Source organism: Triticum urartu, chromosome 2 (genome assembly GCF_003073215.2).
Source record: "Triticum urartu cultivar G1812 chromosome 2, Tu2.1, whole genome shotgun sequence".
NCBI classification, from domain to species: Eukaryota; Viridiplantae; Streptophyta; class Magnoliopsida; order Poales; family Poaceae; genus Triticum; species Triticum urartu.
In genome coordinates, this window is record NC_053023.1 from 697,849,167 (window position 1) to 697,876,094 (window position 26,928).

The following is a 26,928-nucleotide window of genomic DNA, read 5'->3' on the forward strand; positions in this document are numbered from 1 at the left end:
CCACCTGGAACTCCACAGCATAATGGTGTGTCTGAACGTCATAACCGTACTATTATTGGATATAGTGCAATCTACGATGTTTGTTACCGATTAACCACTATATTTTTGGGGTTATGCATTAGAGACAGTTGCGTTCACGTTAAAAAGAGCACCATCTAAATCCGTTGAGACGACACCGTATGAACTGTGGTTTGGCAAGAACAAAGTTGTCGTTTCTTAAAGTTTGGGGTTACGATGCTTATAAGAAAAAATTTCATCTTGATAAGTTCAAACCCAAATTGGAGAAATGTGTCTTCATAGGATACCCAAAGGAGACAGTTGGGTACACCTTCTATCACATATCCGAAGGCAAGACATTCGTTGCTGAGAATGAATCCTTTCTAGAGAAGGAGTTTCTCTCGAAAGAAGTGAGTGGGAGGAAAGTAGAACTTGATGAGGTAACTGTACCTGCTCCCTTATTGGAAAGTAGTTCATCACAGAAATCTGTTCCTGTGACTACTACACCAATTAGTGAGGAAGCTAATGATGATGATCATGTAACTTCAGATCAAGTTACTACCGAACCTCGTAGGTAAACCAGAGTGAGATCCGCACCAGAGTGGTACGGTAATCCTATTCTGGAGGTCATGTTACTAGACCATGACGAACCTACGAACTATGAGGAAGCAATGATGAGCCCAGATTCCGTGAAATGGTTTGAGACCATGAAATCTGAGATGAGATCCATGTATGAGAACAAAGTATGGACTTTGATTGACTTGCCCAAAGATCAGCGAGCCATTAACAATAAATGGATCTTCAAGAGGAAGACGAACGCTGATAGTAGTGTTATTATCTACAAAGCTAGAATTGTCGCAGAAGGTTTTTCAACAAGTTCAAGGTGTTGACTACGATGAGAGTTTCGCACTCGTATCTATGCTTAAGTCTGTCCGAATCATGTTAGCAATTGCCACATTTTATGAAATCTGGCAAATAGATAAACAAAACTACATTCCTTAATGGATTTATTTAAGTAGAGTTGTATATGATGCAACCAGAAGGTTTTGTCAATCCTAAAGGTGCTAACAAAATATGCAAGCTCCAGCGATCCATCTATGGACTGGTGCAAGCATCTCGGAGTTGGAATATACGCTTTGATAAGTTGATCAAAGCATATAGTTTTATACAGACTTGCGGTGAAGCCTGTATTTACAAGAAAGTGAGTGGGAGCACTACATCATTTCTGATAAGCATATGTGAATGAAATATTGTTGATCGGAGATAATGTAGAATTATTCTGCAAAGCATAAAGGAGTGTTTGAAAAGAATTTTTCAAAGAAAGACCTCGATGAAGCTGCTTACACATTGAGCATCAAGATCTATAGAGATAGATCAAGACGCTTGATAAGTTATTTTAATGAGTACATACCTTGACAAGGTTTTGAAGTAGTTCAAAATAGAACAATCAAAGAAAGAGTTCTTGCCTGTGTTACAATGTGTGAAACTGGGTAAGACTCAAAGCCCGACCACGACAGAAGATAGAAAGAGAATGAAAGTCATTCCCTATGCCTTGGCCATAGGTTCTATAAAATATGCCATGCTGTGTACCAGATCTATTGTATACCCTACACTGATTTTGGCAAGGGAGTACAATAGTGATCTAGGAGTAGATCACTGGAAAATGGTCAAAATTATCCTTAGTGGAATAAGGATATGTTTCTCGATTATGGAGGTGACAAAAAAGGTTCGTCGTAAAGGGTTACGTCGATACAAATTTTGACACTTATCTAGATGACTCTAAATCTCAATCTGGATACATTTTGAAAGTGGGAGCAATTAGCTAGAGTAGCTCTATGCAGAGCATTGTTGACATAGAAATTTGCAGAATACATACGGATCTGAATGTGCCACACCCGTAGACTAAACTTCTCTCACAAGCAAAACATGATCACACCTTAGTACTCTTTGGGTGTTAATCACATAGCGATGTGAACTGGATTGTTGACTCTAGTAAACCCTTTGGGTGTTGGTCACATGACGATGTGAACTATGGGTGTTAATCACATGGTGATGTGAACTATTGGTGTTAAATCACATGGAGATGTGAACTAGATTATTGACTCTAGCGCAAGTGGGAGACTGAAGGAAATATGCCCTAGAGGCAATAATAAAGTTATTATTTATTTCCTTATATCATGATAAATGTTTATTATTCATGCTATAATTGTATTAACTGGAAACATGATACATGTGTGAATACATAGACAAAACAGTGTCACTAGTATGCTTATACTTGACTAGCTCGTTGATCAAAGATGGTTATGTTTCCTAGCCATAGACAAAGAGTTGTCATTTGATTAACGGGATCACATCATTAGGAGAATGATGTGATTGACTTGACCCATTCCGTTAGCTTAACACTTGATCGTTTAGTTTGTTGTTATTGCTTTCTTCATGACTTATACATGTTCCTATGACTATGAGATTATGCAACTCCCATTTACCGGAGGAACACTTTGTGTGCTACCAAACGTCACAATGTAACTGGATGATTATAAAGGTCCTCTACAGGTGTCTCTGAAGGTACTTGTTGGGTTGGCGTATTTCGAGATTAGGACTTGTCACTTCGATTGTCGGAGAGGTATCTCTGGGCCCACTCGTTAATGCAAATCACTATAAGCCTTGCAAGCATTGCAACTAATGAGTTAGTTGCGGGATGATGTATTACGGAACAAGTAAAGAGACTTGCCGGTAACGAGATTGAACTAGGTATTGAGATACTGACGATCGAATCTCAGGCAAGTAACATACCGATGACAAAGGGAACAACGTATGTTGTTATGCGGTCTGACCGATAAAGATCTTCGTAGAATATGTAGGAACCAATATGGGCATCCAGGTCCCGCTATTGGTTATTGACCAGAGAGGTGTCTCGGTCATGTCTACATAGTTCTCGAACCCATAGGGTCCACACGCTTAAACGTTCGTTGACGATATAGTACTATGAGTTATGTTGTTGGTGACCGAATGTTGTTCGGAGTCGGGCATGAGATCACGGACATGACGAGGAACTCCGAAATGGTCCGGAGATAAAGTTTGATATATGGGATAATAGTGTTTGGTCACCGGAAGGGGTTCTGGATGTTTCCTGAAATGTTTGGGTACGAGAACACTTTATTTGGGCCAAAGGGGAAGGCCCACAAGGTTTTTGGAAAGCGCAAAAGGAAGTTTTGCGGAGTCCAAGGGCCAGACGCCAGGGTCCCTGGCGTCTGGGTCCAGACGCCGGGAACCCTGGTGTCTGGCCCTGGAGTCCGAGAAGGACTCTTGCCATTCGGGTGAAACCGACCTTGTGAAGGCTTTTACTCCATGTTTAGACCCCAAGGCTCAACATATAAATAGAGGGGTAGGGCTAGCACCCAGGACACATCAAGAAACACCAAGCCGTGTGCCGGTAACCCCGTCCCCTCTAGTTTATCCTCCGTCATAGTTTTCCTAGTGCTTAGGCGAAGCTCTGCGAAGATTGTTCTTCACCAACACCGTCACCACGTCATCGTGCTGCTGGAACCCATTTACTACTTCGCCCCTCTTGCTGAATCGAGAAGGCGAGGACGTCACCGAGCCGAACGTGTGCAAAACTCGGAGGTGACGTGCTTTCGGTACTTGGATCGGTCGGATTGTGAAGACGTACGACTACATCAACCGCGTTGATATAACGCTTCCGCGAACGGTCTACGAAGGTACGTAGACAACACTCTCCCCTCTCGTTGCTATGCATCACCATGATCCTCGTGTGCGTAGGAATTTTTTTTAATTACTATGTTCCCCAACACCCTCCACCCTGCTCTCAGCTGCTGCGGTGTGCCCAATGTTGATGCCGGTTTGTACGTCAATATCCGCCTCCGGCTGGCCGCGTCCCCTAAATATACAAATATACTCAAAACCCTAAATATGAATTTCAAATCATTTTTGCGCACCATTTCATGTACTCATAGTTCAACTTTGAATTATAGGAATTAAATCCATAGAAATGCACTAAATATGATTTTCAAATTATTCGCGAACTATGTGTGATGTTACATCCCACACAGTTCGGTCAAGGGTGTGCGATCGGCGTCTCTTCCTAGCCCCATTATGCAGTAGTGATATACAACCATTACAGCTTGTGTTGCCTTTGGATAATTTTTTTATCGCGTTTGTTCATGATTTTGTATGCAATCGATTCTATGGACCAAACCAACAGTCTCCCTTTGCTAGTCTTGTCCGGTCAGTAAGTGAGGCTGTACTAGACAGTAGCACACAGACTGGTTGTCTTGAGACATGAGTCAGTTCTTCACACTGGTCTAAAACCATCCAACACGACATGCATATGTAGTAGCAGCACACGTAGGCCACAAGTTGTAGCACATCGAGCCCACGTCAACACAAGATTCCAGGTTTTGTTTTTGGCTTTCGTAGAATAGAGCAGAGGAGAGGCCATTCTCTTCCATACTCTTTAAGAAGGAATGAAATAACAAAAATTGCTCACAATTTACCCTCAAAATACGTTTTTACAATGTGCGAAAATAAACATGAAATAGTGGAATTTTTGCAAAAAGATCTTTGGTAAGAAGGAATGAATTACTAGAAAATAAATACCAAAACAAATTCAAAATAATTCGCTTTTCTAAGGAAGAATGAATTAGTGGCATTGATATTATCCTAAAAATTATAATGACAAAATTCGCACATAATTTACACAAAATTGTGCCCTTTATAATATGCAAGTATAAGCATATAATACTGTACTTTTCACAAAAAAGTTTCTCAATAAGGAATGAAGTAGTGGGATTGTTACTACCCTTAAAGAAGAAATAAAATAAAACAAAAGCCATTTTTTTAAATAATGAAGTTTTCTAAAAATAAAGAATTAAGGCCATTGGTATTACCCTTTAAGAATTGCACTCAATTTACAAAAAAAATGTGTTTTTTATATACAAAAATAAGCATATAATAGTAACAGTTTCACAAAAAAGAAGTTTCTAAGAAAAAATAAAATAATTAAAATATTAATTTTTACAAGAAAGAATGAATTAGTGGTTTTGCCTACCCTTTAAGAAGAAATAAAATGAAATAAAAAAATCAAAGTAATGATGTTTTCTAGGAAAGAATGAATTAGTGACTTTGGTATTACCCTTTAAGAAGAAGAAATGAAATAAAACTAAAACAAAATGAAAATAATGAAGTTTACTAAAAATGATGAACTAGTGGCTTTGTTATTACCCTTTCCCTTTAAGAAGAAAGAAAATGAATAAAATAACACAAATTCAAAATAATGAAGTTTTCTAAGGAAGAATTAATTAATCCTTTAAGAAGAAAGAAAACGAAAAAAACAAATAATGACCAATTTTTCACACAATACACACAAATTAATGTGCTATAAAATATGCAATATTAAAAAAATAGAGGAATTTTCACAAGAAATACATTTCCTAGGAAGGAATGAATTAGTGGCATTTGTATTACCCTTAAAGAAGAAAGAAATGAAACAAAAAAAAATTTAAGGAAGAAAGAATTAGTGGCATTGTTATTGCCCTTTTAGAAGACAGAAAATGAAGTAAACTTTAAAAAAATTCACACAAATTTGCACTTTTTTATAATATGCAACTATAAGTGTATAATAATAGAATTTTCACAACAAAGAAGTCATGAATTACTGGCATTGTTATTCCCCTTGAAGAAGAAATAAATTAAAATAAAACCAACCTAATCAAAACAATAGAGTTTCTAATAAAGAATGAATTAGTGGCATTGATATTATCCTTTAAGAAGAACTAAAATGAAAATAAAATAAACAATGACAACTATTGCACTTAGTTTACACAAAAAACGTGCTTTTAAATTTAATAATATAGAAGAATAAGCATATAATAGGGAAATTTTCACAAAAATGAAATTTCTATGAAGGAATGATTCAGTGGCATTGGTACCCTTAAACAAGAAAGGAAATGAAATAAAAACTGAAACTAAATCAAAAGCAAAATATGAAGTTTTCTAAGAATGAATTAGTGGCTTTGGTACTAACCTTTAAGAAGAAAGAAAATGAATAAAAATAAATCAAAATCAAAATAATAAAGTTTTATAAGAATGAATGAATTATTGGCTTTGGTATTACCCTTGAATAAGAAAGAAAATAAAATAAAAACTAAAACGCAAAGCAATGAAGTTTTCTATGAAATAATTAATTAGTGGCTTTGGTAATACCAATTAAAAGTATAGAAAATAAAATAAAAACTAAAAAAATTCAAAATAATGAAGTTTTCTAAGGAAGAATAAATCAATCCTTTAAGATGAAAGCAAATAAATTAAAATCTAAAACAATACAATGATAAAATTTGCACACAATATACACAAAATTACACTTTTTAAAATATGGAATAATAAATACATAATAGAGGATATTTCACAAAAAGAACAATTCTCAAGAAGGAATAAATTAGCGACATTGGTATTATCCTTAAAGATGGAAGAAAATGAAAAAAAACTAAAACTAAATCAAAGCAATGAAGTTTTTCTAAGGATGATACAGTAAATTTGTTTTAATTTAATTATAAGTAAAAAATCAAAATATTCCAGTTTTTTTTGTGATGCTAGATGCGCATGCGTGAAATCCGTGCCAAATTTCATGGAGTTTGGACATTTCGGTAGCTCTCAGCAATAAAGACAAAGTTTGGGGTTGTAAGAAAGTTTATTGTGTTGGGGAACGTAGCAGAATTTTAAAATTTTCTACGCATCACCAAGATCAATCTATGGAGTCATCTAGCAACGAGGGAGAGGGGAGTGCATCTACATACCCTTGTAGATCGCGAGCGGAAGCGTTCAAGAGAACGGGGTTGATGGAGTCATACTCGTCGTGATCCAAATCACCGATGACCTAGCGCCGAACGGACGGCACCTCTGTTGGGTAACGTGGTAATTTCAAAAAATTTCCTACGCACACGCAAGATCATGGTGATGCATAACAACGAGAGGGGAGAGTGTGATCTACGTACCCTTGTAGATCGACAACGGAAGCATTAGCACAACGTGGTTGATGTAGTCGTACGTCTTCACGGCCCGACCGATCAAGCACCGAAACTACGGCACCTCCGAGTTCTAGCACACGTTTAGCTCGATGACGATCCTCGGACTCCGATCCAGCAAAGTGTGGGGGAAGAGTTCCGTCAGCACGACGGCGTGGTGACGATCTTGATGTACTACCGTCCAGGGCTTCGCCTAAGCACCGCTACAATATTATCGAGGACTATGGTGGAAGGGGGCACCGCACACGGCTAAGAATATGATCACGTGGATCAACTTGTGTCTCTAGGGGTGCCCCCTGCCTCCGTATATAAAGGATCAAAGGGGGGGTGGGGCCGGCCAGGAGAGGGCGCGCCAGGAGGAGTCCTACTCCCTCCGGGAGTAGGATTCCCCCCTTTCCTAGTTGGAATAGGATTCGGGAGGGGGGAAAGAGGAGAGAGAGAGAAGGAAGGGGGGGGCGCCGCCCCCCTCTCCTTGTCCTATTCGGACTAGGGGGGGAGGGGCGCGCGGCCCAGCCCTGGCCACCTCTCCTCTCTTCCACTATGGCCCACTAAGGCCCATATACCTCCCGGGGGGTTCCGGTAACCTCCCGGTACTCCGGTAAAATCCCGATTTCACCCGGAACACTTCCGATATCCAAATATAGGCTTCCAATATATCAATCTTTATGTCTCGACCATTTCGAGACTCCTCGTCATGTCCCCGATCCCATCCGGGATCCCGAACTCCTTCGGTACATCAAAACTCATAAACTCATAATATAACTGTCATCGAAACCTTAAGCGTGCGGACCCTACGGGTTCGAGAACAATGTAGACATGACCGAGACACGTCTTCAGTCAATAACCAATAGCGGAACCTGGATGCTCATATTGGCTCCTACATATTCTATGAAGATCTTTATCGATCAGACCGCATAACAACACGTATGTAGGAGCCAATATGAGCATCCAGGTTCCGCTATTGGTTATTGACCGGAGACGTGTCTCGGTCATGTCTACATTGTTCTCGAACCCGTAGGGTCCGCACGCTTAAGGTTTCGATGACAGTTATATTATGAGTTTATGAGTTTTGATGTACCGAAGTTAGTTCGGAGTCCCGGATGTGATCACAGACATGACGAGGAGTCTCGAAATGGTCGAGACATAAAGATTGATATATTGTACGGCTATATTCGAACACCGGAAGTGTTCCGGGTGATTTCGGAGAAAACCGGAGAGCCGGAGGGTTACCGGAACCCCCCGGGAGAAGTAATGGGCCATATGGGCCTTAGTGGAGAGAGAGAGGGGCAGCCAAAGGTGGGCCGCGCGCCTCCTCCCCCTGGTCTGAATTGGACTAGGAGAGGGGGGGCGGCGCCCCCCTTTCCTTCTCCCTCCCCACTTCTTTCCCCCTTCTAGTAGGAGTCCTACTCCTACTAGGAGGAGGACTCCTCCTTGGCGCGCCATAGGGGCCGGCCGACCTCCTCCCCTTGATCCTTTATATACGGGGGCAGGGGGCACCCCTAGACACACAAGTTGATCCACGTGATCATATTCTTAGCCATGTGCGGTGCCCCCTTCCACCATAATCCTCGATAATATTGTAGCGGTGCTTAGGTGAAGCCCTGCGACGATAGTACATCAAGATCGTCCCAACGCTGTCGTGCTGACGGAACTCTTCCTCGACACTTTGCTGGATCGAAGTCCGGGGATCGTCATTGAGCTGAACGTGTGCTAAAACTCGGAGGTGCCGTAGTTTCGGTGCTTGATCGGTCGGGCCGTGAAGACGTACGACTACATTAACCGCGTTGTGCTAACGCTTCCGCTGTCGGTCTACAAGGGTACATAGATCACACTCTCCCCTCTCATTGCTATGCATCACCATGATCTTGCGTGTGCGTAGGAATTTTTTTGAAATTACTACGTTCCCCAACAGTGGCATCCGAGCCTAGGTTTTATATGTTGATGTTATATGCACGAGTAGAACACAAGTGAGTTGTGGGCGATATAAGTCATACTGCTTACCAGCATGTCATACTTTGGTTCGGCGGTATTGTTGGACGAAGCGGCCCGGACCTACATTACGCGTACGCTTACGCGAGACCGGTTCTCCCGACGTGCTTTGCACATAGGTGGCTTGCGGGTGACAGTTTCTCCAACTTTAGTTGAACCGAGTGTGGCTACGCCCGGTCCTTGTGAAGGTTAAAACAGCACCAACTTGACAAACTATCATTGTGGTTTTGATGCGTAGGTAAGATCGGTTCTTGCTTAAGCCCGTAGCAGCCACGTAAAACTTGCAACAGCAAAGTAGAGGACGTCTAACTTGTTTTTGCAGGGCATGTTGTGATGTGATATGGTCAAGACATGATGCTAAATTTTATTGTATGAGATGATCATGTTTTGTAACCGAGTTATCGGCAACTGGCAGGAGCCATATGGTTGTCGCTTTATTGTATGCAATGCAATCGCGCTGTAATGCTTTACCTTATCACTAAGCGGTAGCGATGGTCGTGGAAGCATAAGATTGGTGAGACGACAACGATGCTACGATGGAGATCAAGGTGTCGTGCCGGTGACGATGGTGATCACGACGGTGCTTCGAAGATGGAGATCACAAGCACAAGATAATGATGGCCATATCATATCACTTATATTGATTGCATGTGATGTTTATCTTTTATGCATCTTATCTTGCTTTGATTGACGGTAGCATTATAAGATGATCTCTCACTAATTATCAAGAAGTGTTCTCCCTGAGTATGCACCATTGCGAAAGTTCTTCGTGCTGAGACACCACGTGATGATCGGGTGTGATAGGATATACGTTCAAATACAACGGGTGAAAAACAGTTGCACACGCGGAATACTCAGGTTATACTTGACGAGCCAAGTGTTGGGGAACGTAGTAATTTCAAAAATTTACCTACGCACACGCAAGACCATGGTGATGCATAGCAACGAGAGGGGAGAGTATGATCTACATACCCTTGTAGATCAACAACGGAAGCGTTGACACAACGTAGAGGAAGTAGTCGTACGTCTTCCCGATCCGACCGATCCAAGCACCGTTACTCCGGCACCTCCGAGTTCTTAGCACACGTACAGCTCGATGACAATCCCCGGGCTCCGATCCAGCAAAGCTTCGGGGAGGAGTTCCGTCAGCACGACGGCGTGGTGACGATCTTGATGTTCTACCGTCGCAGGGCTTCGTCTAAGCACCGCTATGATATGACCGAGGTGGAATATGGTGGAGGGGGGCACCGCACACGGCTAAGGAACGATCACGAGGATCAACTTGTGTGTCTTTGGGGTGCCCCCTGCCCCCGTATATAAAGGAGTGGAGGAGGGGAGGGCCGGCCCTCTCTATGGCGCGCCCTAGGGGAGTCCTACTCCCACCGGGAGTAGGATTCCCCCTTTCCTAGTCCAACTAGGAGTCCTTCCATGTATTAGGAGTAGGAGTCAAGGCAAGGAAAAGAGGAGAGAAGGAAGGAGGGGGCGCAGCCCTTCCCCCTAGTCCAATTCGGACTAGGCCTTGGGGGGGCGCCCAACCTCTCCTATCTCTTTCGCCTAAAGCCCAATAAGGCCCATATACTCCCCGGCGAATTCCCGTAACTCTCCGGTACTCCGAAAAATACTCGGATCACTCGGAACCTTTCCGATGTCCGAATATAGTCGTCCAATATATCGATTTTTACGTCTTGACCATTTTGAGACTCCTCGTCATGTCCCCGATCTCATCTGGGACTACGAACTCCTTCGGTACATCAAAACTCATAAACTCATAATATAACTGTCATCGAAACCTTAAGCGTGCGGACCCTACGGTTCGAGAACAATGTAGACATGACCGAGACACGTCTCCGGTCAATAACCAATAGCGGGACCTGGATGCCCATATTGGCTCCTACATATTCTACGAAGATCTTTATCGGTCAGACCGCATAACAACATACGTTGTTCCCTTTGTCATCGGTATGTTACTTGCCCGAGATTCGATCGTCGGTATCCAATACCTAGTTCAATCTCGTTACCGGCAAGTCTCTTTACTCGTTCTGTAATACATCATCTCGCAACTAACTCATTAGTTGCAATGCTTGCAAGGCTTATGTGATGTGCATTAGCGAGAGGGCCCAGAGATACCTCTCCGACAATCGGAGTGACAAATCCTAATCTCGAAATACGCCAACCCAACATCTACCTTTGGAGACACCTGTAATGCTCCTTTATAATCACCCAGTTACGTTGTGACGTTTGGTAGCACCCAAAGTGTTCCTCCGGCAAACGGGAGTTGCATAATCTCATAGTCATAGGAACATGTATAAGTCATGAAGAAAGCAATAGCAACATATTAAACGATCAGGTGCTAAGCTAATGGAATGGGTCATGTCAATCAGATCATTCACCTAATGATGTGATCCCGTTAATCAAATAACAACTCTTTGTCCATGGTTAGGAAACATAACCATCTTTGATTAACGAGCTAGTCAAGTAGAGGCATACTAGTGACACTCTGTTTGTCTATGTATTCACACATGTATTATGTTTCCGGTTAATACAATTCTAGCATGAATAATAAAAATTTATCATGAAATAAGGAAATAAATAATAACTTTGTTATTGCCTCTAGGGCATATTTCCTTCAGTCTCCCACTTGCACTAGAGTCAATAATCTAGATCACATCACCATGTGATTAACATCGATAGTTCACATCATCATGTGATTAGCACCCATAGTTCACATCGCCATGTGACCAACACCCAAAGGGTTTACTAGATTCAGTAATCTAGTTCACATCGCTTTGTGATTAACACCCAAGGAGTACTAAGGTGTGATCATGTTTTGCTTGTGAGAGAATCTTAGTCAACGGGTCTGCCACATTCAGATCCGCATGTATTTTGCAAATTTCTATGTCAACAATGCTCTGCATGGAGCTACTCTAGCTAATTGCTCCCACTTTCAATATGTATCTAGATCGAGGCTTAGAGTCATCTAGATTAGTGTCAAAACTTGCATCGGCGTAACCCTTTACGACGAACCTTTTTTTTTCACTTCCATAATCGAGAAACATATCCTTATTCCACTAAGGATAATTTTGATCGCTGTCCAGTGATCTACTCCTAGATCACTATCGTACTCCCTTGCCAAACTTAGTGGTAGGGCATACAATAGATCTGGTATACAGCATGGCATACTTTATAGAACCTATGACTGAGGCATAGGGAATGACTTAATGACTTTCATTCTCTTTCTATCTTCTGCCGTGTCGGTGTTTGAGTCTTACTCAACTTCACACCTTGTTAACACAGGCAAGAAACTCCTTTTTGACTGTTCCCATTGAACTACTTCAAAATCTTGTCAAGGTATGTAACTCATTGAAAAACTTATCAAGCGTCTTGATCTATCTCTATAGATCTTGATGCTCAATAATGTAAGCAGCTACCGGTCTTTCTTTGAAAAACTCCTTTCAAATACTCCTTATGCTTTGCAGAATAATTCATACATATTTGATCAACATATGTCATTCACATATACTTATCAGAAATGTTGTAGTGCTCCCACTCACTTTCTTGTAAATACAGGCTTCACCGCAAGTCTGTATAAAACTATATGCTTTGATCAACTTATCAAAGCGTATATTCCAACTCCGAGATGCTTGCACCAGTCCATAGATGGATCGCTGGAGCTTGCATTTATTTTGTTAGCACCTTTAGGATTGACAAAACCTACTAGTTGCATCATATACAACTCTTCTTTAATAAATCATTAAGGAATGCAGTTTTGTTTATCCATTTGCCAGATTTCATAAAATGCGGCAATTGCTAACATGATTCGGACAGACTTAAGCATAGATACGAGTGAGAAACTCTCATCGTAGTCAACACCTTGAACTTGTCGAATTGTCGAAAACCTTTTGCGACAATTCTAGCTTTGTAGATAGTAACACTACTATCAGCGTCCGTCTTCCTCTTGAAGATCCATTTATTTTCTATGGCTTGCCGATCATCGGGCAAGTCAACCAAAGTCCATACTTTGTTCTCATACATGGATCATATCTCAGCTTTCATGGCTTCAAGCCACTTTGCGGAATCTGGGCTCACCATCGCTTCTTCATAGTTCGTAGGTTCATCATGATCTAGTAGCATGACTTCCAGAACAGGATTACCGTACCACTCTGGTGTGGATCTTACTCAGGTTGATCTACGAGGTTCAGTAGTATCTTGTTCTGAAGTTTCATGATCATCATCATTAGCTTCCTCACTAACTGGTGTAGGTGTCACAGAAACATTTTTCTGTGATGTACTACTTTCCAATAAGGGAGCAGGTACAGTTACCTCGTCAAGTTCTACTTTCCTCCCACTCACTTCTTTCGAGAGAAACTCCTTCTCCAGAAAGTTTCCGAATTTAGCAACAAAAGTCTTGCCTTCGGATCTGTGATAGAAGGTGTATCCAATAGTTTCCTTTGGATATCCTATGAAGACGCACTTCTCCGATTTGAGTTTGAGCTTATCAGGATGAAACTTTTTCATATAAGCATCGCAACCCCAAACTTTAAGAAACGACAGCTTAGGTTTCTTGCCAAACCATAGTTCACATGGTGTCGTCTCAACGGATTTAGATGGTGCCCTATTTAACGTGAATGCAGCTGTCTCTAATGCATAACCCCAAAACGATAGTGGTAGATCGGTAAGAGACATCATAGATTGCACTATATCCAATAAAGTACGGTTGTGACGTTCGGACACACCATTATGCTGTGGTGTTCCATGTGGCATGAGTTTGTGAAACTATTCCACATTGTTTTAATTGAATACCAAACTCGTAACTCAAATATTTGTCTCCGTGATCAGATCGTAGAAACTTTATTTTCTTGTCACGATGATTTTCCACTTCACTCTAAAATTCTTTTGAACTTTTCAAATGTTTCAGACTTATGTTTCATCAAGTAGATATACCCATATCTGCTCAAATCATCTGTGAAGTTCAGAAAATAACGATACTTGCCATGAGCCTTAACACTCATCGGACCGCATACATCAGTATGTATTATTTCCAGTAAGTCAGTTGCTCGCTCCGGAGAACGGAGTCTTAGTCATCTTGCCCATGAGGCATGGTTCGCAAGCATCAAGTGATTCATAATCAAGTGATTCCAAAATCCCATCAGCATGGAGTTTCTTCATGCGCTTTATACCAATATGACCTAAACGGTAGTGCTACAAATAAGTTGCACTATCATTATTAACTTCGCATCTTTTGGTTTCAATATTATGAATATGTGTATCACTACAATCGAGATCCAATGAACTTGTTTCATTGGGTGTATGACCATCGAAGGTTTTATTCATGTAAACAGAACAACAATTATTCTCTGACTTTAATGAATAACCGTATTGCAATAAACATGATCAAATCATATTCATGCTCAACGCAAAAACCAAATAACACTTATTTAGGTTCAACACTAATCCCGAAAGTATAGGGGAGTGTGCGATGATGATCATATCAATCTTGGAACCACTTCCAACACACATCGTCACTTCACCCTAAACTAGTCTCTGTTTATTCTGCAACTCCCGTTTCGAGTTACTAATCTTAGCAACTGAATTAGTATCAAATACTGAGGGGTTGCTATAAACACTAGTAAAGTACACATCAATAACATGTATATCAAATATACTTATGTTCACTTTGCCATCCTTCTTATCTGCCAATCACTTGGGGTAGTTCCGCTTCCAGTGACCAGCCCCTTTGCAGTAGAAACACTTAGTCTCAGGCTTAGGACCAGACTTGGGCTTCTTCACTTGAGCAGCAACTTGCTTGCCATTCTTCTTGAAGTTCCCCTTCTTCCCTTTGCCCTTTTCTTGAAACTAGTGATCTTGTCAACCATCAACACTTGATGCTCTTTCTTGATTTCTACCTTCATCAATTTCATCATCATGAAAAGCTCGGGATTCGTTTCCGTTATCCCTTGCATATCATAGTTCATCACGAAGTTCTACTAACTTGGTGATGGTGACTAGAGAATTCTGTCAATCACTATCTTATCTGGAAGATTAACTCCCACTTGATTCAAGCGATTGTAGTACCCTGACAATCTGAGCACATGCTCACTAGTTGAGCGATTCTCCTCCATCTTTTAGCTATAGAACTTGTTGGAGACTTCATATCTCTCAACTCGGGTATTTGCTTGAAACTTCAACTCCTGGAACATCTCATATGGTCCATGACGTTCGAAACGTCTTTGAAGTCCCGATTCTAAGCTGTTAAGCATGGTGCACTAAACTATCAAGTAGTCATCATATTGAGCTAGCCAAACGTTCATAACGACTGCATCTGCTCCTGCAATAGGCCCGTCACCTAGCAGTGCATCAAGGACATAATTCTTCTGTGCAGCAATGAGGATAAACCTTAGATCACGGATCCAATTCGCATCATTGCTACTAACATCTTTCAACACAATTTTTCTCTAGGAACATATCAAAATAAACATATGAAAGCAACAACGCAAGCTATCGATCTACAACATAATTTGCAAAATACTACCAGGACTAAGTTCATGATAAATTTAAGTTCAATTAATCATATTACTTAAGAACTCCCAGTTAGATAGACATCCCTCTAATCTTCTAAGTGATTACGTGATCCATATCAACTAAACCATAACCGATCATCACGTGAGATGGAGTAGTTTTCAATGGTGAACATCACTATGTTGATCATATGTACTATATGATTCACGCTCGACCTTTCGGTCTCCGTGTTCCGAGGCCATATCTGCATATGCTAGGCTCGTCAAGTTTAACCTGAGTATTCCGCGTGTGCAAAACTGGCTTGCACCCGTTGTAGATGGACGTAGAGCTTATCACACCCGATCATCACGTGGTGTCTGGGCACGACGAACTTTGGCAACGGTGCATACTCAGGGAGAACACTTCTTGATAATTAGTGAGAGATCATCTTAAAATGCTACCGTCAAACTAAGCAAAATAAGATGTATAAAAGATAAACATCATATGCAATCAAAATATGTGACATGATATGGCCATCATCATCTTGCGCCTTTGATCTCCATCTCCAAAGTACTGTCATGATCTCTATCGTCACCGGCATGACATCATGATCTCCATCATCTTGATCTATATCAATGTGTCGTCACACGGTCGTCTCGCCAACTATTGCTCTTGCAACTATTGCTATCGCATAGCGATAAAGTAAAGCAATTATTTGGCGCTTGCATCTTATGCAATATAGAGACAACCATAAGGCTTTTGCCAGTTGCCGATAACTTTAACAAAACATGATCATCTCATACAACAACTTATATCTCATCACGTTTTGACCATATCACATCACAACATGCCCTGCAAAAACAAGTTAGACGTCCTCTACTTTGTTGTTGCAAGTTTTACGTGGCTGCTACGGGCTTAAGCAAGAACCAATCTTACCTACGCATCAAAACCACAACGATAGTTTGTCAAGTTGGTGCTGTTTTAACTTTCGCAAGGACCGGGCATAGCCACACTCGGTTCAACTAAAGTTGGAGAAACTTTCACCCGCTAGCCACCTTTGTGCAAAGCACGTCGGGAGAACCGGTCTCGCGTAAGCGTACGCGTAATGTCGGTCCGGGCCGCTTCATCCAACAATACCGCCGAACCAAAGTATGACATGCTGGTAAGCAGTATGACTTATATCGCCCACAACTCACTTGTGTTCTACTCGTGCATATAACATCAACACATAAAACCTAGGCTCGGATGCCACTGTTGAGGAACGTAGTAATTTTAAAAAATTTCCTACGCACACGCAAGATCATGGTGATGCATAGCAACGAGAGGGGAGAGTATGATCTACGTACCCTTGTAGATCAACAACGGAAGCGTTGACACAACGTAGAGGAAGTAGTCGTACGTCTTCCCGATCCGACCGATCCAAGCACCGTTACTCCGGCACCTCCGAGTTCTTAGCACACGTACAGCTCGATGACAATCCCCGGGCTCCGATCCAGCAAAGCTTCGGGGAGGAGTTCCGTCAGCACGACGGCGTGGTGACGATCTTGATGTTCTACCGTCGCAGGGCTTCGCCTAAGCACCGCTATGATATGACCGAGGTGTAATATGGTGGAGGGGGGCACCGCACATGGCTAAGGAACGATCACGAGGATCAACTTGTGTGTCTTTGGGGTGCCCCCTGCCCCCGTATATAAAGGAGTGGAGGAGGGGAGGGCCGGCCCTCTCTATGGCGCGCCCTAGGGGAGTCCTAATCCCACCGGGAGTAGGATTCCCCCTTTCCTAGTCCAACTAGGAGTCCTTCCATGTATTAGGAGTAGGAGTCAAGGCAAGGGAAAAGAGGAGAGAAGGAAGGAGGGGGCGCAGCCCTTCCCCCTAGTCCAATTCGGACTAGGCCTTGGGGGGGCGCCCAACCTCTCCTATCTCTTTCCCCTAAAGCCCAATAAGGCCCATATACTCCCCGGCGAATTCCCGTAACTCTCCGGTACTCCGAAAAATACTCGGATCACTCGGAACCTTTCCGATGTCCGAATATAGTCGTCCAATATATCGATTTTTACGTCTCGACCATTTTGAGACTCCTCGTCATGTCCCCGATCTCATCTGGGACTCCGAACTCCTTCGGTACATCAAAACTCATAAACTCATAATATAACTGTCATCGAAACCTTAAGCGTGCGGACCCTATGGTTCGAGAACAATGTAGACATGACCGAGACATGTCTCCGGTCAATAAACAATAGCGGGACCTGGATGCCCATATTGGCTCCTACATATTCTACGAAGATCTTTATCGGTCAGACCGCATAACAACATACGTTGTTCCTTTTGTCATCGGTATGTTACTTGCCCGAGATTCGATCGTTGGTATCCAATACCTAGTTCAATCTCGTTACCGGCAAGTCTCTTTACTCGTTCCGTAATACATCATCTCGCAACTAACTCATTAGTTGCAATGCTTGCAAGGCTTATGTGATGTGCATTACCGAGAGGGCCCAGAGATACCTCTCCGACAATCGGAGTGACAAATCCTAATCTCGAAATACGCCAACCCAACATCTACCTTTGGAGACACCTTTAATGCTCCTTTATAATCACCCAGTTACGTTGTGACGTTTGGTAGCACCCAAAGTGTTCCTCCGGCAAACGGGAGTTGCATAATCTCATAGTCATAGGAACATGTATAAGTCATGAAGAAAGCAATAGCAACATACTAAACGATCGGGTGCTAAGCTAATGGAATGGGTCATGTCAATCAGATCATTCACCTAATGATGTGATCCCGTTAATCAAATAACAACTCTTTGTCCATGGTTAGGAAATATAACCATCTTTGATTAACGAGCTAGTCAAGTAGAGGCATACTAGTGACACTCTGTTTGTCTATGTATTCACACATGTATTATGTTTCCGGTTAATACAATTCTAGTATGAATAATAAACATTTATCATGAAATAAGGAAATAAATAATAACTTTATTATTGCCTCTAGGGCATATTTCCTTCACCAAGCATATACAGATATGGCCTCGAAACACGGAGACCGAAAGGTCGAGCGTGAATCATATAGTAGATATGATCAACATAGTGATGTTCACCAATGAAACTACTCCATCTCACGTGATGATCGGACATGGTTTAGTTGATTTGGATCACGTAATCACTTAGAGGATTAGAGGGATGTCTATCTAAGTGGGAGTTCTTTAAGTAAATTAATTGAACCTAAATTTATCATGAAACTTAGTACCTGATAGTATCTTGCTTGTTTATGCTTGATTGTAGATAGATGGCTCGTGCTGTTGTTCCGTTGAATTTTAATGTGTTCCTTGAGAAAGCAAAGTTGAAAGATGATGATAGCAATTACACGGACTGGGTCCGTAACTTGAGGATTATCCTCATTGCTACACAGAAGAATTACGTCCTGGAAGCACCGCTGCGTGCTAGGCCTGCTGCTGGAGCAACACCAGATGTTATGAACGTCTGGCAGAGCAAAGCTGATGACTACTCGATAGTTCAGTGTGCCATGCTTTACGGCTTAGAATCGGGACTTCAACGACGTTTTGAACGTCATGGAGCATATGAGATGTTCCAGGAGTTGAAGTTAATATTTCAAGCAAATGCCCGGATTGAGAGATATAAAGTCTCCAATAAGTTCTATAGCTGCAAGATGGAGGAGAACAGTTCTGTCAGTGAGCATATACTCAAAATGTCTGGGTATAATAATCACTTGATTCAATTGGGAGTTAATCTTCCAGATGATTGCGTCATTGACAGAATTCTCCAATCACTGACACCAAGCTACAAGAGCTTCGTGATGAACTATAATATGCAAGGGATGAATAAGACTATTCCCGAGCTCTTCGCAATGCTGAAAGCTGCAGAGGTAGAAATCAAGAAGGAGCATCAAGTGTTGATGGTCAACAAGACCACTAGTTTCAAGAAAAAGGGCAAAGGGAAGAATAAGGGGAACTTCAAAAAGAACAGCAAGCAAGTTGCTACTCAAGAGAAGAAACCCAAACCTGGACCTAAGCCTGAAACTGAGTGCTTCTACTGCAAGCAGACTGGTCACTGGAAGCGGAACTGCCCCAAGTATTTGGCGGATAAGAAGGATGGCAAGGTGAACAAAGGTATATGTGATATACATGTTATTGATGTGTACCTTACTAATGCTCGCAGTAGCACCTGGGTATTTGATACTGGTTCTGTTGCTAATATTTGCAACTCGAAACAGGGACTACGGATTAAGCGAAGATTGGCTAAGGATGAGGTGACGATGCGCGTGGGAAACGGTTCCAAAGTCGATGTGATCGCAGTCGGCACGCTACCTCTACATCTACCTTCGGGATTAATATTAGACCTAAATAATTGTTATTTGGTGCCAGCGTTAAGCATGAACATTATATCTGGATCTTGTTTGATGCGAGACGGTTATTCATTTAAATCTGAGAATAATGGTTGTTCTATTTATATGAGTAATATCTTTTATGGTCATGCACCCTTATAGAGTGGTCTATTTTTATTGAATCTCGATAGTAGTGACACACATATTCATAGTGTTGAAGCCAAAAGATGTAGAGTTGATAATGATAGTGCAACTTATTTGTGGCACTGCCGTTTGGGTCATATCGGTATAAAGCGCATGAAGAAACTCCATACTGATGGGCTTTTGGAACCACTTGATTATGAATCACTTGGTACTTGCGAACCGTGCCTTATGGGTAAGATGACAAAAACACCGTTCTCCGGTACTATGGAGAGAGCAACAGATTTGTTGGAAATCATACATACGGATGTATGTGGTCCGATGAACGTTGAGGCTCGTGGCGGATATCGTTATTTTCTCACCTTCACAGATGACTTAAGCAGATATGGGTATATCTACTTAATGAAACACAAGTCTGAAACAATTGAAAAGTTCAAAGAATTTTAGAGTGAAGTTGAAAATCATCGTAACAAGAAAATAAAATTCCTACGATCTGATCATGGAGGAGAATATTTGAGTTACGAGTTTGGTGTACATTTGAAAAATTGTGGAATAGTTTCGCAACTCACGCCACCCGGAACACCATAGCGTAAGGGTGTGTCCGAACGTCGTAATCGTACTTTACTAGATATGGTGCGATCTATGATGTCTCTTATTGATTTACCGCTATCATTTTGGGGATACGCTCTAGAGACGGCCGCATTCACGTTAAATAGGGCACCATCAAAATCCGTTGAGACGACGCCTTATGAATTGTGGTTTGGCAAGAAACCAAAGTTGTCGTTTCTGAAAGTTTGGGGCTGCGATGCTTATGTGAAAAAGCTTCAACCTGATAAGCTCGAACCCAAATCGGAGAAATGTGTCTTCATAGGATATCCAAAGGAAACTATTGGATACACCTTCTATCACAGATCCGAAGGCAAGACTTTTGTTGCTAAATTCAGAAACTTTCTGGAGAAGGAGTTTCTCTCGAAAGAAGTGAGTGGGAGGAAAGTAGAACTTGACGAGGTAATTGTACCTACTCCCTTATTGGAAAGTAGTACATCACAAAAACCTGTTTCTGTGACACCTACACCAGTTAGTGAGGAAGCTAATGATGATGATCATGAAACTTCAGAACAAGATACTACTGAACCTCGTAGATCAACCAGAGTGAGATCCGCGCCAGAGTGGTACGGTAATCCTGTTCTGGAAGTCATGCTACTAGATCATGATGAACCTACGAACTATGAAGAAGCGATGGTGAGCCCAGATTCCGCAAAATGGCTTGAAGCCATGAAATCTGAGATGGGATCCATGTATGAGAACAAAGTATGGACTTTGGTTGACTTGCCCGATGATCGGCAAGCAATTGAGAATAAATGGATCTTCAAGAAGAAGACTGACGCTGACGGTAATATTACTGTCTACAAAGCTCGACTTGTCGCAAAAGGTTTTCGGCAAGTTCAAGGGATTGACTACGATGAGACCTTCTCACCCGTAGCGATGCTTAAGTCTGTCCGAATCATGTTAGCAATTGCCGCATTTTATGATTATGAAATTTGGCAGATGGATGTCAAAACTGCATTCCTGAATGGATTTCTGGAAGAAGAGTTGTATATGATGCAACCAGAAGGTTTTGTCGATCCAAAGGGAGCTAACAAAGTGTGCAAGCTCCAGTGATCCATTTATGGACTGGTGCAAGCCTCTCAGAGTTGGAATAAACGCTTTGATAGTGTGATCAAAGCATTTGGTTTTATACAGACTTTTGGAGAAGCCTGTATTTACAAGAAAGTGAGTGGGAGCTCTGTAGCATTTCTGATATTATATGTGGATGACATATTACTAATTGGAAATGATATAGAATTTCTGGATAGCATAAAGGGATACTTGAATAAGAGTTTTTCAATGAAAGACCTCGGTGAAGCTGCTTACATATTAGGCATTAAGATCTATAGAGATAGATCATTACGCTTAATTGGACTTTCACAAAGCACATAATAAGAGTTTTTCAATGAAAGACCTCGGTGAAGCTGCTTACATATTAGGCATTAAGATCTATAGAGATAGATCATTACGCTTAATTGGACTTTCACAAAGCACATAATAAGAGTTTTTCAATGAAAGACCTCGGTGAAGCTGCTTACATATTAGGCATTAAGATCTATAGAGATAGATCATTACGCTTAATTGGACTTTCACAAAGCACATACCTTGACAAAATTTTGAAGAAGTTCAAAATGGATCAAGCAAAGAAAGGGTTCTTGCCTGTGTTACAAGGTGTGAAGTGGAGTAAGACTCAATGCCCGACCACTGCAGAAGATAGAGAGAAAATGAAAGATGTTCCCTATGCTTCAGCCATAGGCTCTATCATGTATGCAATGCTGTGTACCAGACCTGATGTGTGCCTTGCTATAAGTCTAGCAGGGAGGTACCAAAGTGATCCAGGAGTGGATCACTGGACAGCGGTCAAGAACATCCTGAAATACCTGAAAAGGACTAAGGATATGTTTCTCATATATGGAGGTGACAAAGAGCTCATCGTAAAAGGTTACGTTGATGCAAGATTTGACACTGATCCGGACGATTCTAAATCGCAAACCGGATACATGTTTACATTAAACGGTGGAGCTGTCAGTTGGTGCAGTTCTAAACAAAGCGTTGTGGCGGGATCTACATGTGAAGCGGAGTACATAGCTGCTTCGGAAGCAGCAAATGAAGGAGTCTGGATGAAGGAGTTCATATCCGATCTAGGTGTCATACCTAGTGCATCGGGTCCAATGAAAATCTTTTGTGACAATACTGGTGCAATTGCCTTGGCAAAGGGATCCAGATTTCACAAGAGAACCAAGCACATCAAGGGATGCTTCAATTCCATCCGGGATCTAGTCCAGGTGGGAGACATAGAGATTTGCAAGATACATACGGATCTGAATGTTGTAGACCCGTTGACTAAGCCTCTTTCACGAGCAAAACATGATCATCACCAAGGCTCCATGGGTGTTAGAATCATTACTGTGTAATCTAGATTATTGACTCTAGTGCAAGTGGGAGACTGAAGGAAATATGCCCTAGAGGCAATAATAAAGTTATTATTTATTTCCTTATATCATGATAAATGTTTATTATTCATGCTAGAATTGTATTAACCGGAAACATAATACATGTGTGAATACATAGACAAACGGAGTGTCACTAGTATGCCTCTACTTGACTAGCTCGTTAATCAAAGATGGTTATGTTTCCTAACCATGAACAAAGAGTTGTTATTTGATTAACGGGATCACATCACTAGGTGAATGATCTTATTGACATGACCCATTCCATTAGCTTAGCACCCGATCGTTTAGTATGTTGCTATTGCTTGCTTCATAACTTATACATGTTCCTATGACTATGAGATTATGCAACTCCCGTTTGCCGGAGGAACACTTTGTGTGCTACCAAACGTCACAACGTAAATGGGTGATTATAAAGGTACACTACAGGTGTCTCCAAAGGTACATGTTGGGTTGGTGTATTTCGAGATTAGGATTTGTCACTCCGATTGTCGGAGAGGTATCTCTGGGCCCTCTCGGTAATGCACATCACATAAGCCTTGCAAGCATTGCAACTAATGAGTTAGTTGCAAGATGATGTATTATGGAACGAGTAAAGAGACTTGCCGGTAACGAGATTGAACTAGGTATTGAGATACCGACGATCGAATCTCGGGCAAGTAACATACCGATGACAAAGGGAACAACGTATGTTGTTATGCGGTCTGACCGATAAAGATCTTCGTAGAATATGTAGGAGCCAATATGAGCATCCAGGTTCCGCTATTGGTTATTGACCGGAGACGTGTCTCGGTCATTTCTACATTGTTCTCGAACCCGTAGGGTCTGCACGCTTAAGGTTTCGATGACAGTTATATTATGAGTTTATGAGTTTTGATGTACCGAAGTTAGTTCGGAGTCCCGGATGTGATCACGGACATGACGAGGAGTCTCGAAATGGTCGAGACATAAAAATTGATATATTGGACGGCTATATTCGGACACCGGAAGTGTTCCGGGTGATTTCGGAGAAAACCGGAGAGTCGGAGGGTTACCGGAACCCCCCCGGGAGAAGTAATGGGCCATATGGGACTTAGTGGAGAGAGGGAGAGGGGCAGCCAAAGGTGGGCCGCGCGCCTCCTCCCCCTGGTCTGAATTGGAGTAGGAGAGGGGGGGCGGCGCCCCCCTTTCCTTCTCCCTCCCCACTTCTTTACTCCTACTAGGAGGAGGACTCCTCCTTGGCACGCCATAGGGGCCGACCGGCCTCCTCCCCTTGATCCTTTATATACGGGGGCAGGGGGCACCCCTAGACACACAAGTTGATCCACGTGATCATATTCTTAGCCGTGTGCGGTTCCCCCTTCCACCATAATCCTCGATAATATTGTAGCGGTGCTTAGGCGAAGCCCTGCGACGATAGTACATCAAGATCGTCACCACGCCGTCGTGCTGACGGAACTCTTCCCCGACACTTTGCTGGATCGGAGTCCGGGGATCGTCATCGAGCTGAACGTGTGCTAAAACTCGGAGGTGCCATAGTTTCGGTGTTTGATCGGTCGGGCCGTGAAGACGTACGACTACATCAACCGCGTTGTGCTAACGCTTCCACTGTCGGTCTACAAGGGTACATAGATCACACTCTCCCCTCTTGTTGCTATGCATCACTATGATCTTGCGTGTGCGTAGGAATTTTTTTGAAATCACTACGTTCCCCAACACCACATACAATATGAGAAATGCTACGGAGCTCCCACTCACTTTCTTGTAAATGCAGGCTTCTCCATAAGTCTGCGTAAACCCAAACGCTTTGATCATCTCATCAAAACGAATGTTCTAACTCTGAGATGCTTGCACCAGCCCATAGATTGAGCGTTGGAGCTTGCACACCTTGTCAGCATTCTTAGGATCGACAAAACCTTCCGGCTGCATCATATACAATTCTTCCTTAAGGAAACCATTAAGGAATGCCGTTTTGACGTCCATTTGCCATATCTCATAATCATAGAATGCGACAATTGCTAACATGATTTGGACGGACTTCAGCTTCGCTACGGGTGAGAAAGTCTCATTGTAGTCAACCCCTTGAACTTGTCGATGACCCTTAGCGACAAGCCGAGCTTTATAGATGGTCACATTACCATCCGCGTCTGTCTTCTTCTTAAAGATCCATTTATTTTCTATGGCTCGCCGATCAACGGGCAAGTCAGTCAAAGTCCATACTTCGTTTTCATACATGGATCCTATCTCGGATTTCATGGCTTCCAGCCATTTGTCGGAATCTGGGCCCGCCATCGCTTCTTCATAGTTCGAAGGTTCACCATTGTCCTACAACATGATTTCCAGGACAGGGTTGCCGCACCACTCTGGTGCGGAACGCGTCCTTGTGGACCTTCGAAGTTCAGTAGCAACTTGATCTGAAGTTTCATGATCATCATCATTAACTTCCTCCCTAGTCGGTGCAGACACCTCACGAACAATTTCTTGAGCTGCGCCACTCTCCGGTTCAAGAAGCAATACTTCATCAAGTTCTACTTTCCTCCCACTTACTTTTTCGAGAGAAACTCTTTCTCTAGAAAGGATCCATTCTTGGCAACAAATGTCTTGCCTTCGAATCTAAGATAGAAGGTATACCCAATAGTTTCTTTAGGGTATCCTATGAAGATGCATTTTTCCGATTTGGGTTCGAGCTTTTCAGGTTGAAGTTTCTTGACATAAGCATCGCATCCCCAAACTTTCAGAAACGACAGCTTAGGTTTCTTGCCAAACCACAATTCATATGGTGTCGTCTCAACGGATTTCGACGGAGCCCTATTTAAAGTGAATGCGGTAGTCTCTATAGCATAACCCCAAAAAGATAGCGGTAGATCGGTAAGAGACATCATAGATCGTACCATATCCAATAGGGTGCGATTACGACGTTCGGACACACCATTACGCTGTGGTGTTCCAGGCGGCGTGAGTTGTGAAACTATTCCACATTTCCTTAAGTGCGTGCCAAATTCGTGACTCAAATTTTCTCCCCCACGATCTGATCGTAAGAACTTGATTTTCCTGTCACATTGATTCTCAACCTCACTCTGAAATTCCTTGAACTTTTCAAAGGTCTCAGACTTGTGTTTCATTAAGTAGACATACCCATATCTACTTAAGTCATCAGTGAGGGTGAGGACATAACGATAGCCACCGCGAGCCTCAACGCTCATTGGACCGCACACATCAGTATGTATGATTTCCAATAAGTTGGTTGCTTGCTCCATTGTTCCGGAGAATGGAGTCTTGGTCATTTTACCCATGAGGCATGGTTCACACGTGTCAAATGATTCATAATCAAGAGACTCCAAAAGTCCATCTGCATGGATTTTCTTCATGCGTTTGACACCAATGTGACCAAGGCGGCAGTGGCACAAGTATGTGGGACTATCATTATCAACCTTACATCATTTGGCATTCACACTATGAATGTGTGTAACATCATGTTCGAGATTAAGTAAGAATAAACCATTGACCAGCGGGGCATGACCATAAAACATGTCTCTCATATAAATAGAACAACCATTATTCTCAGATTTAAATGAGTAGCCATCTCGCATTAAACGAGATCCAGATACAATGTTCATGCTCAAAGCTGGTACTAAATAACAATTATTGAGGTTTAAAACTAATCCCGTAGGTAAATGCAGAGGTAGCGTGCCGACGACGATCACATCGACCTTGGAACCATTCCCGACGCGCATCGTCACCTCGTCCTTCGCCAGTCTCCGTTTATTCCGCAGTTCCTGTTTTGAGTTACAAATATGGGCAACTGCACCGGTATCAAATACCCAGGAGCTACTACGAGCACTGGTAAGGTACACATCAATAACATGTATATCACATATACCTTTGGTATTGCCGGCCTTCTTTTCCACTA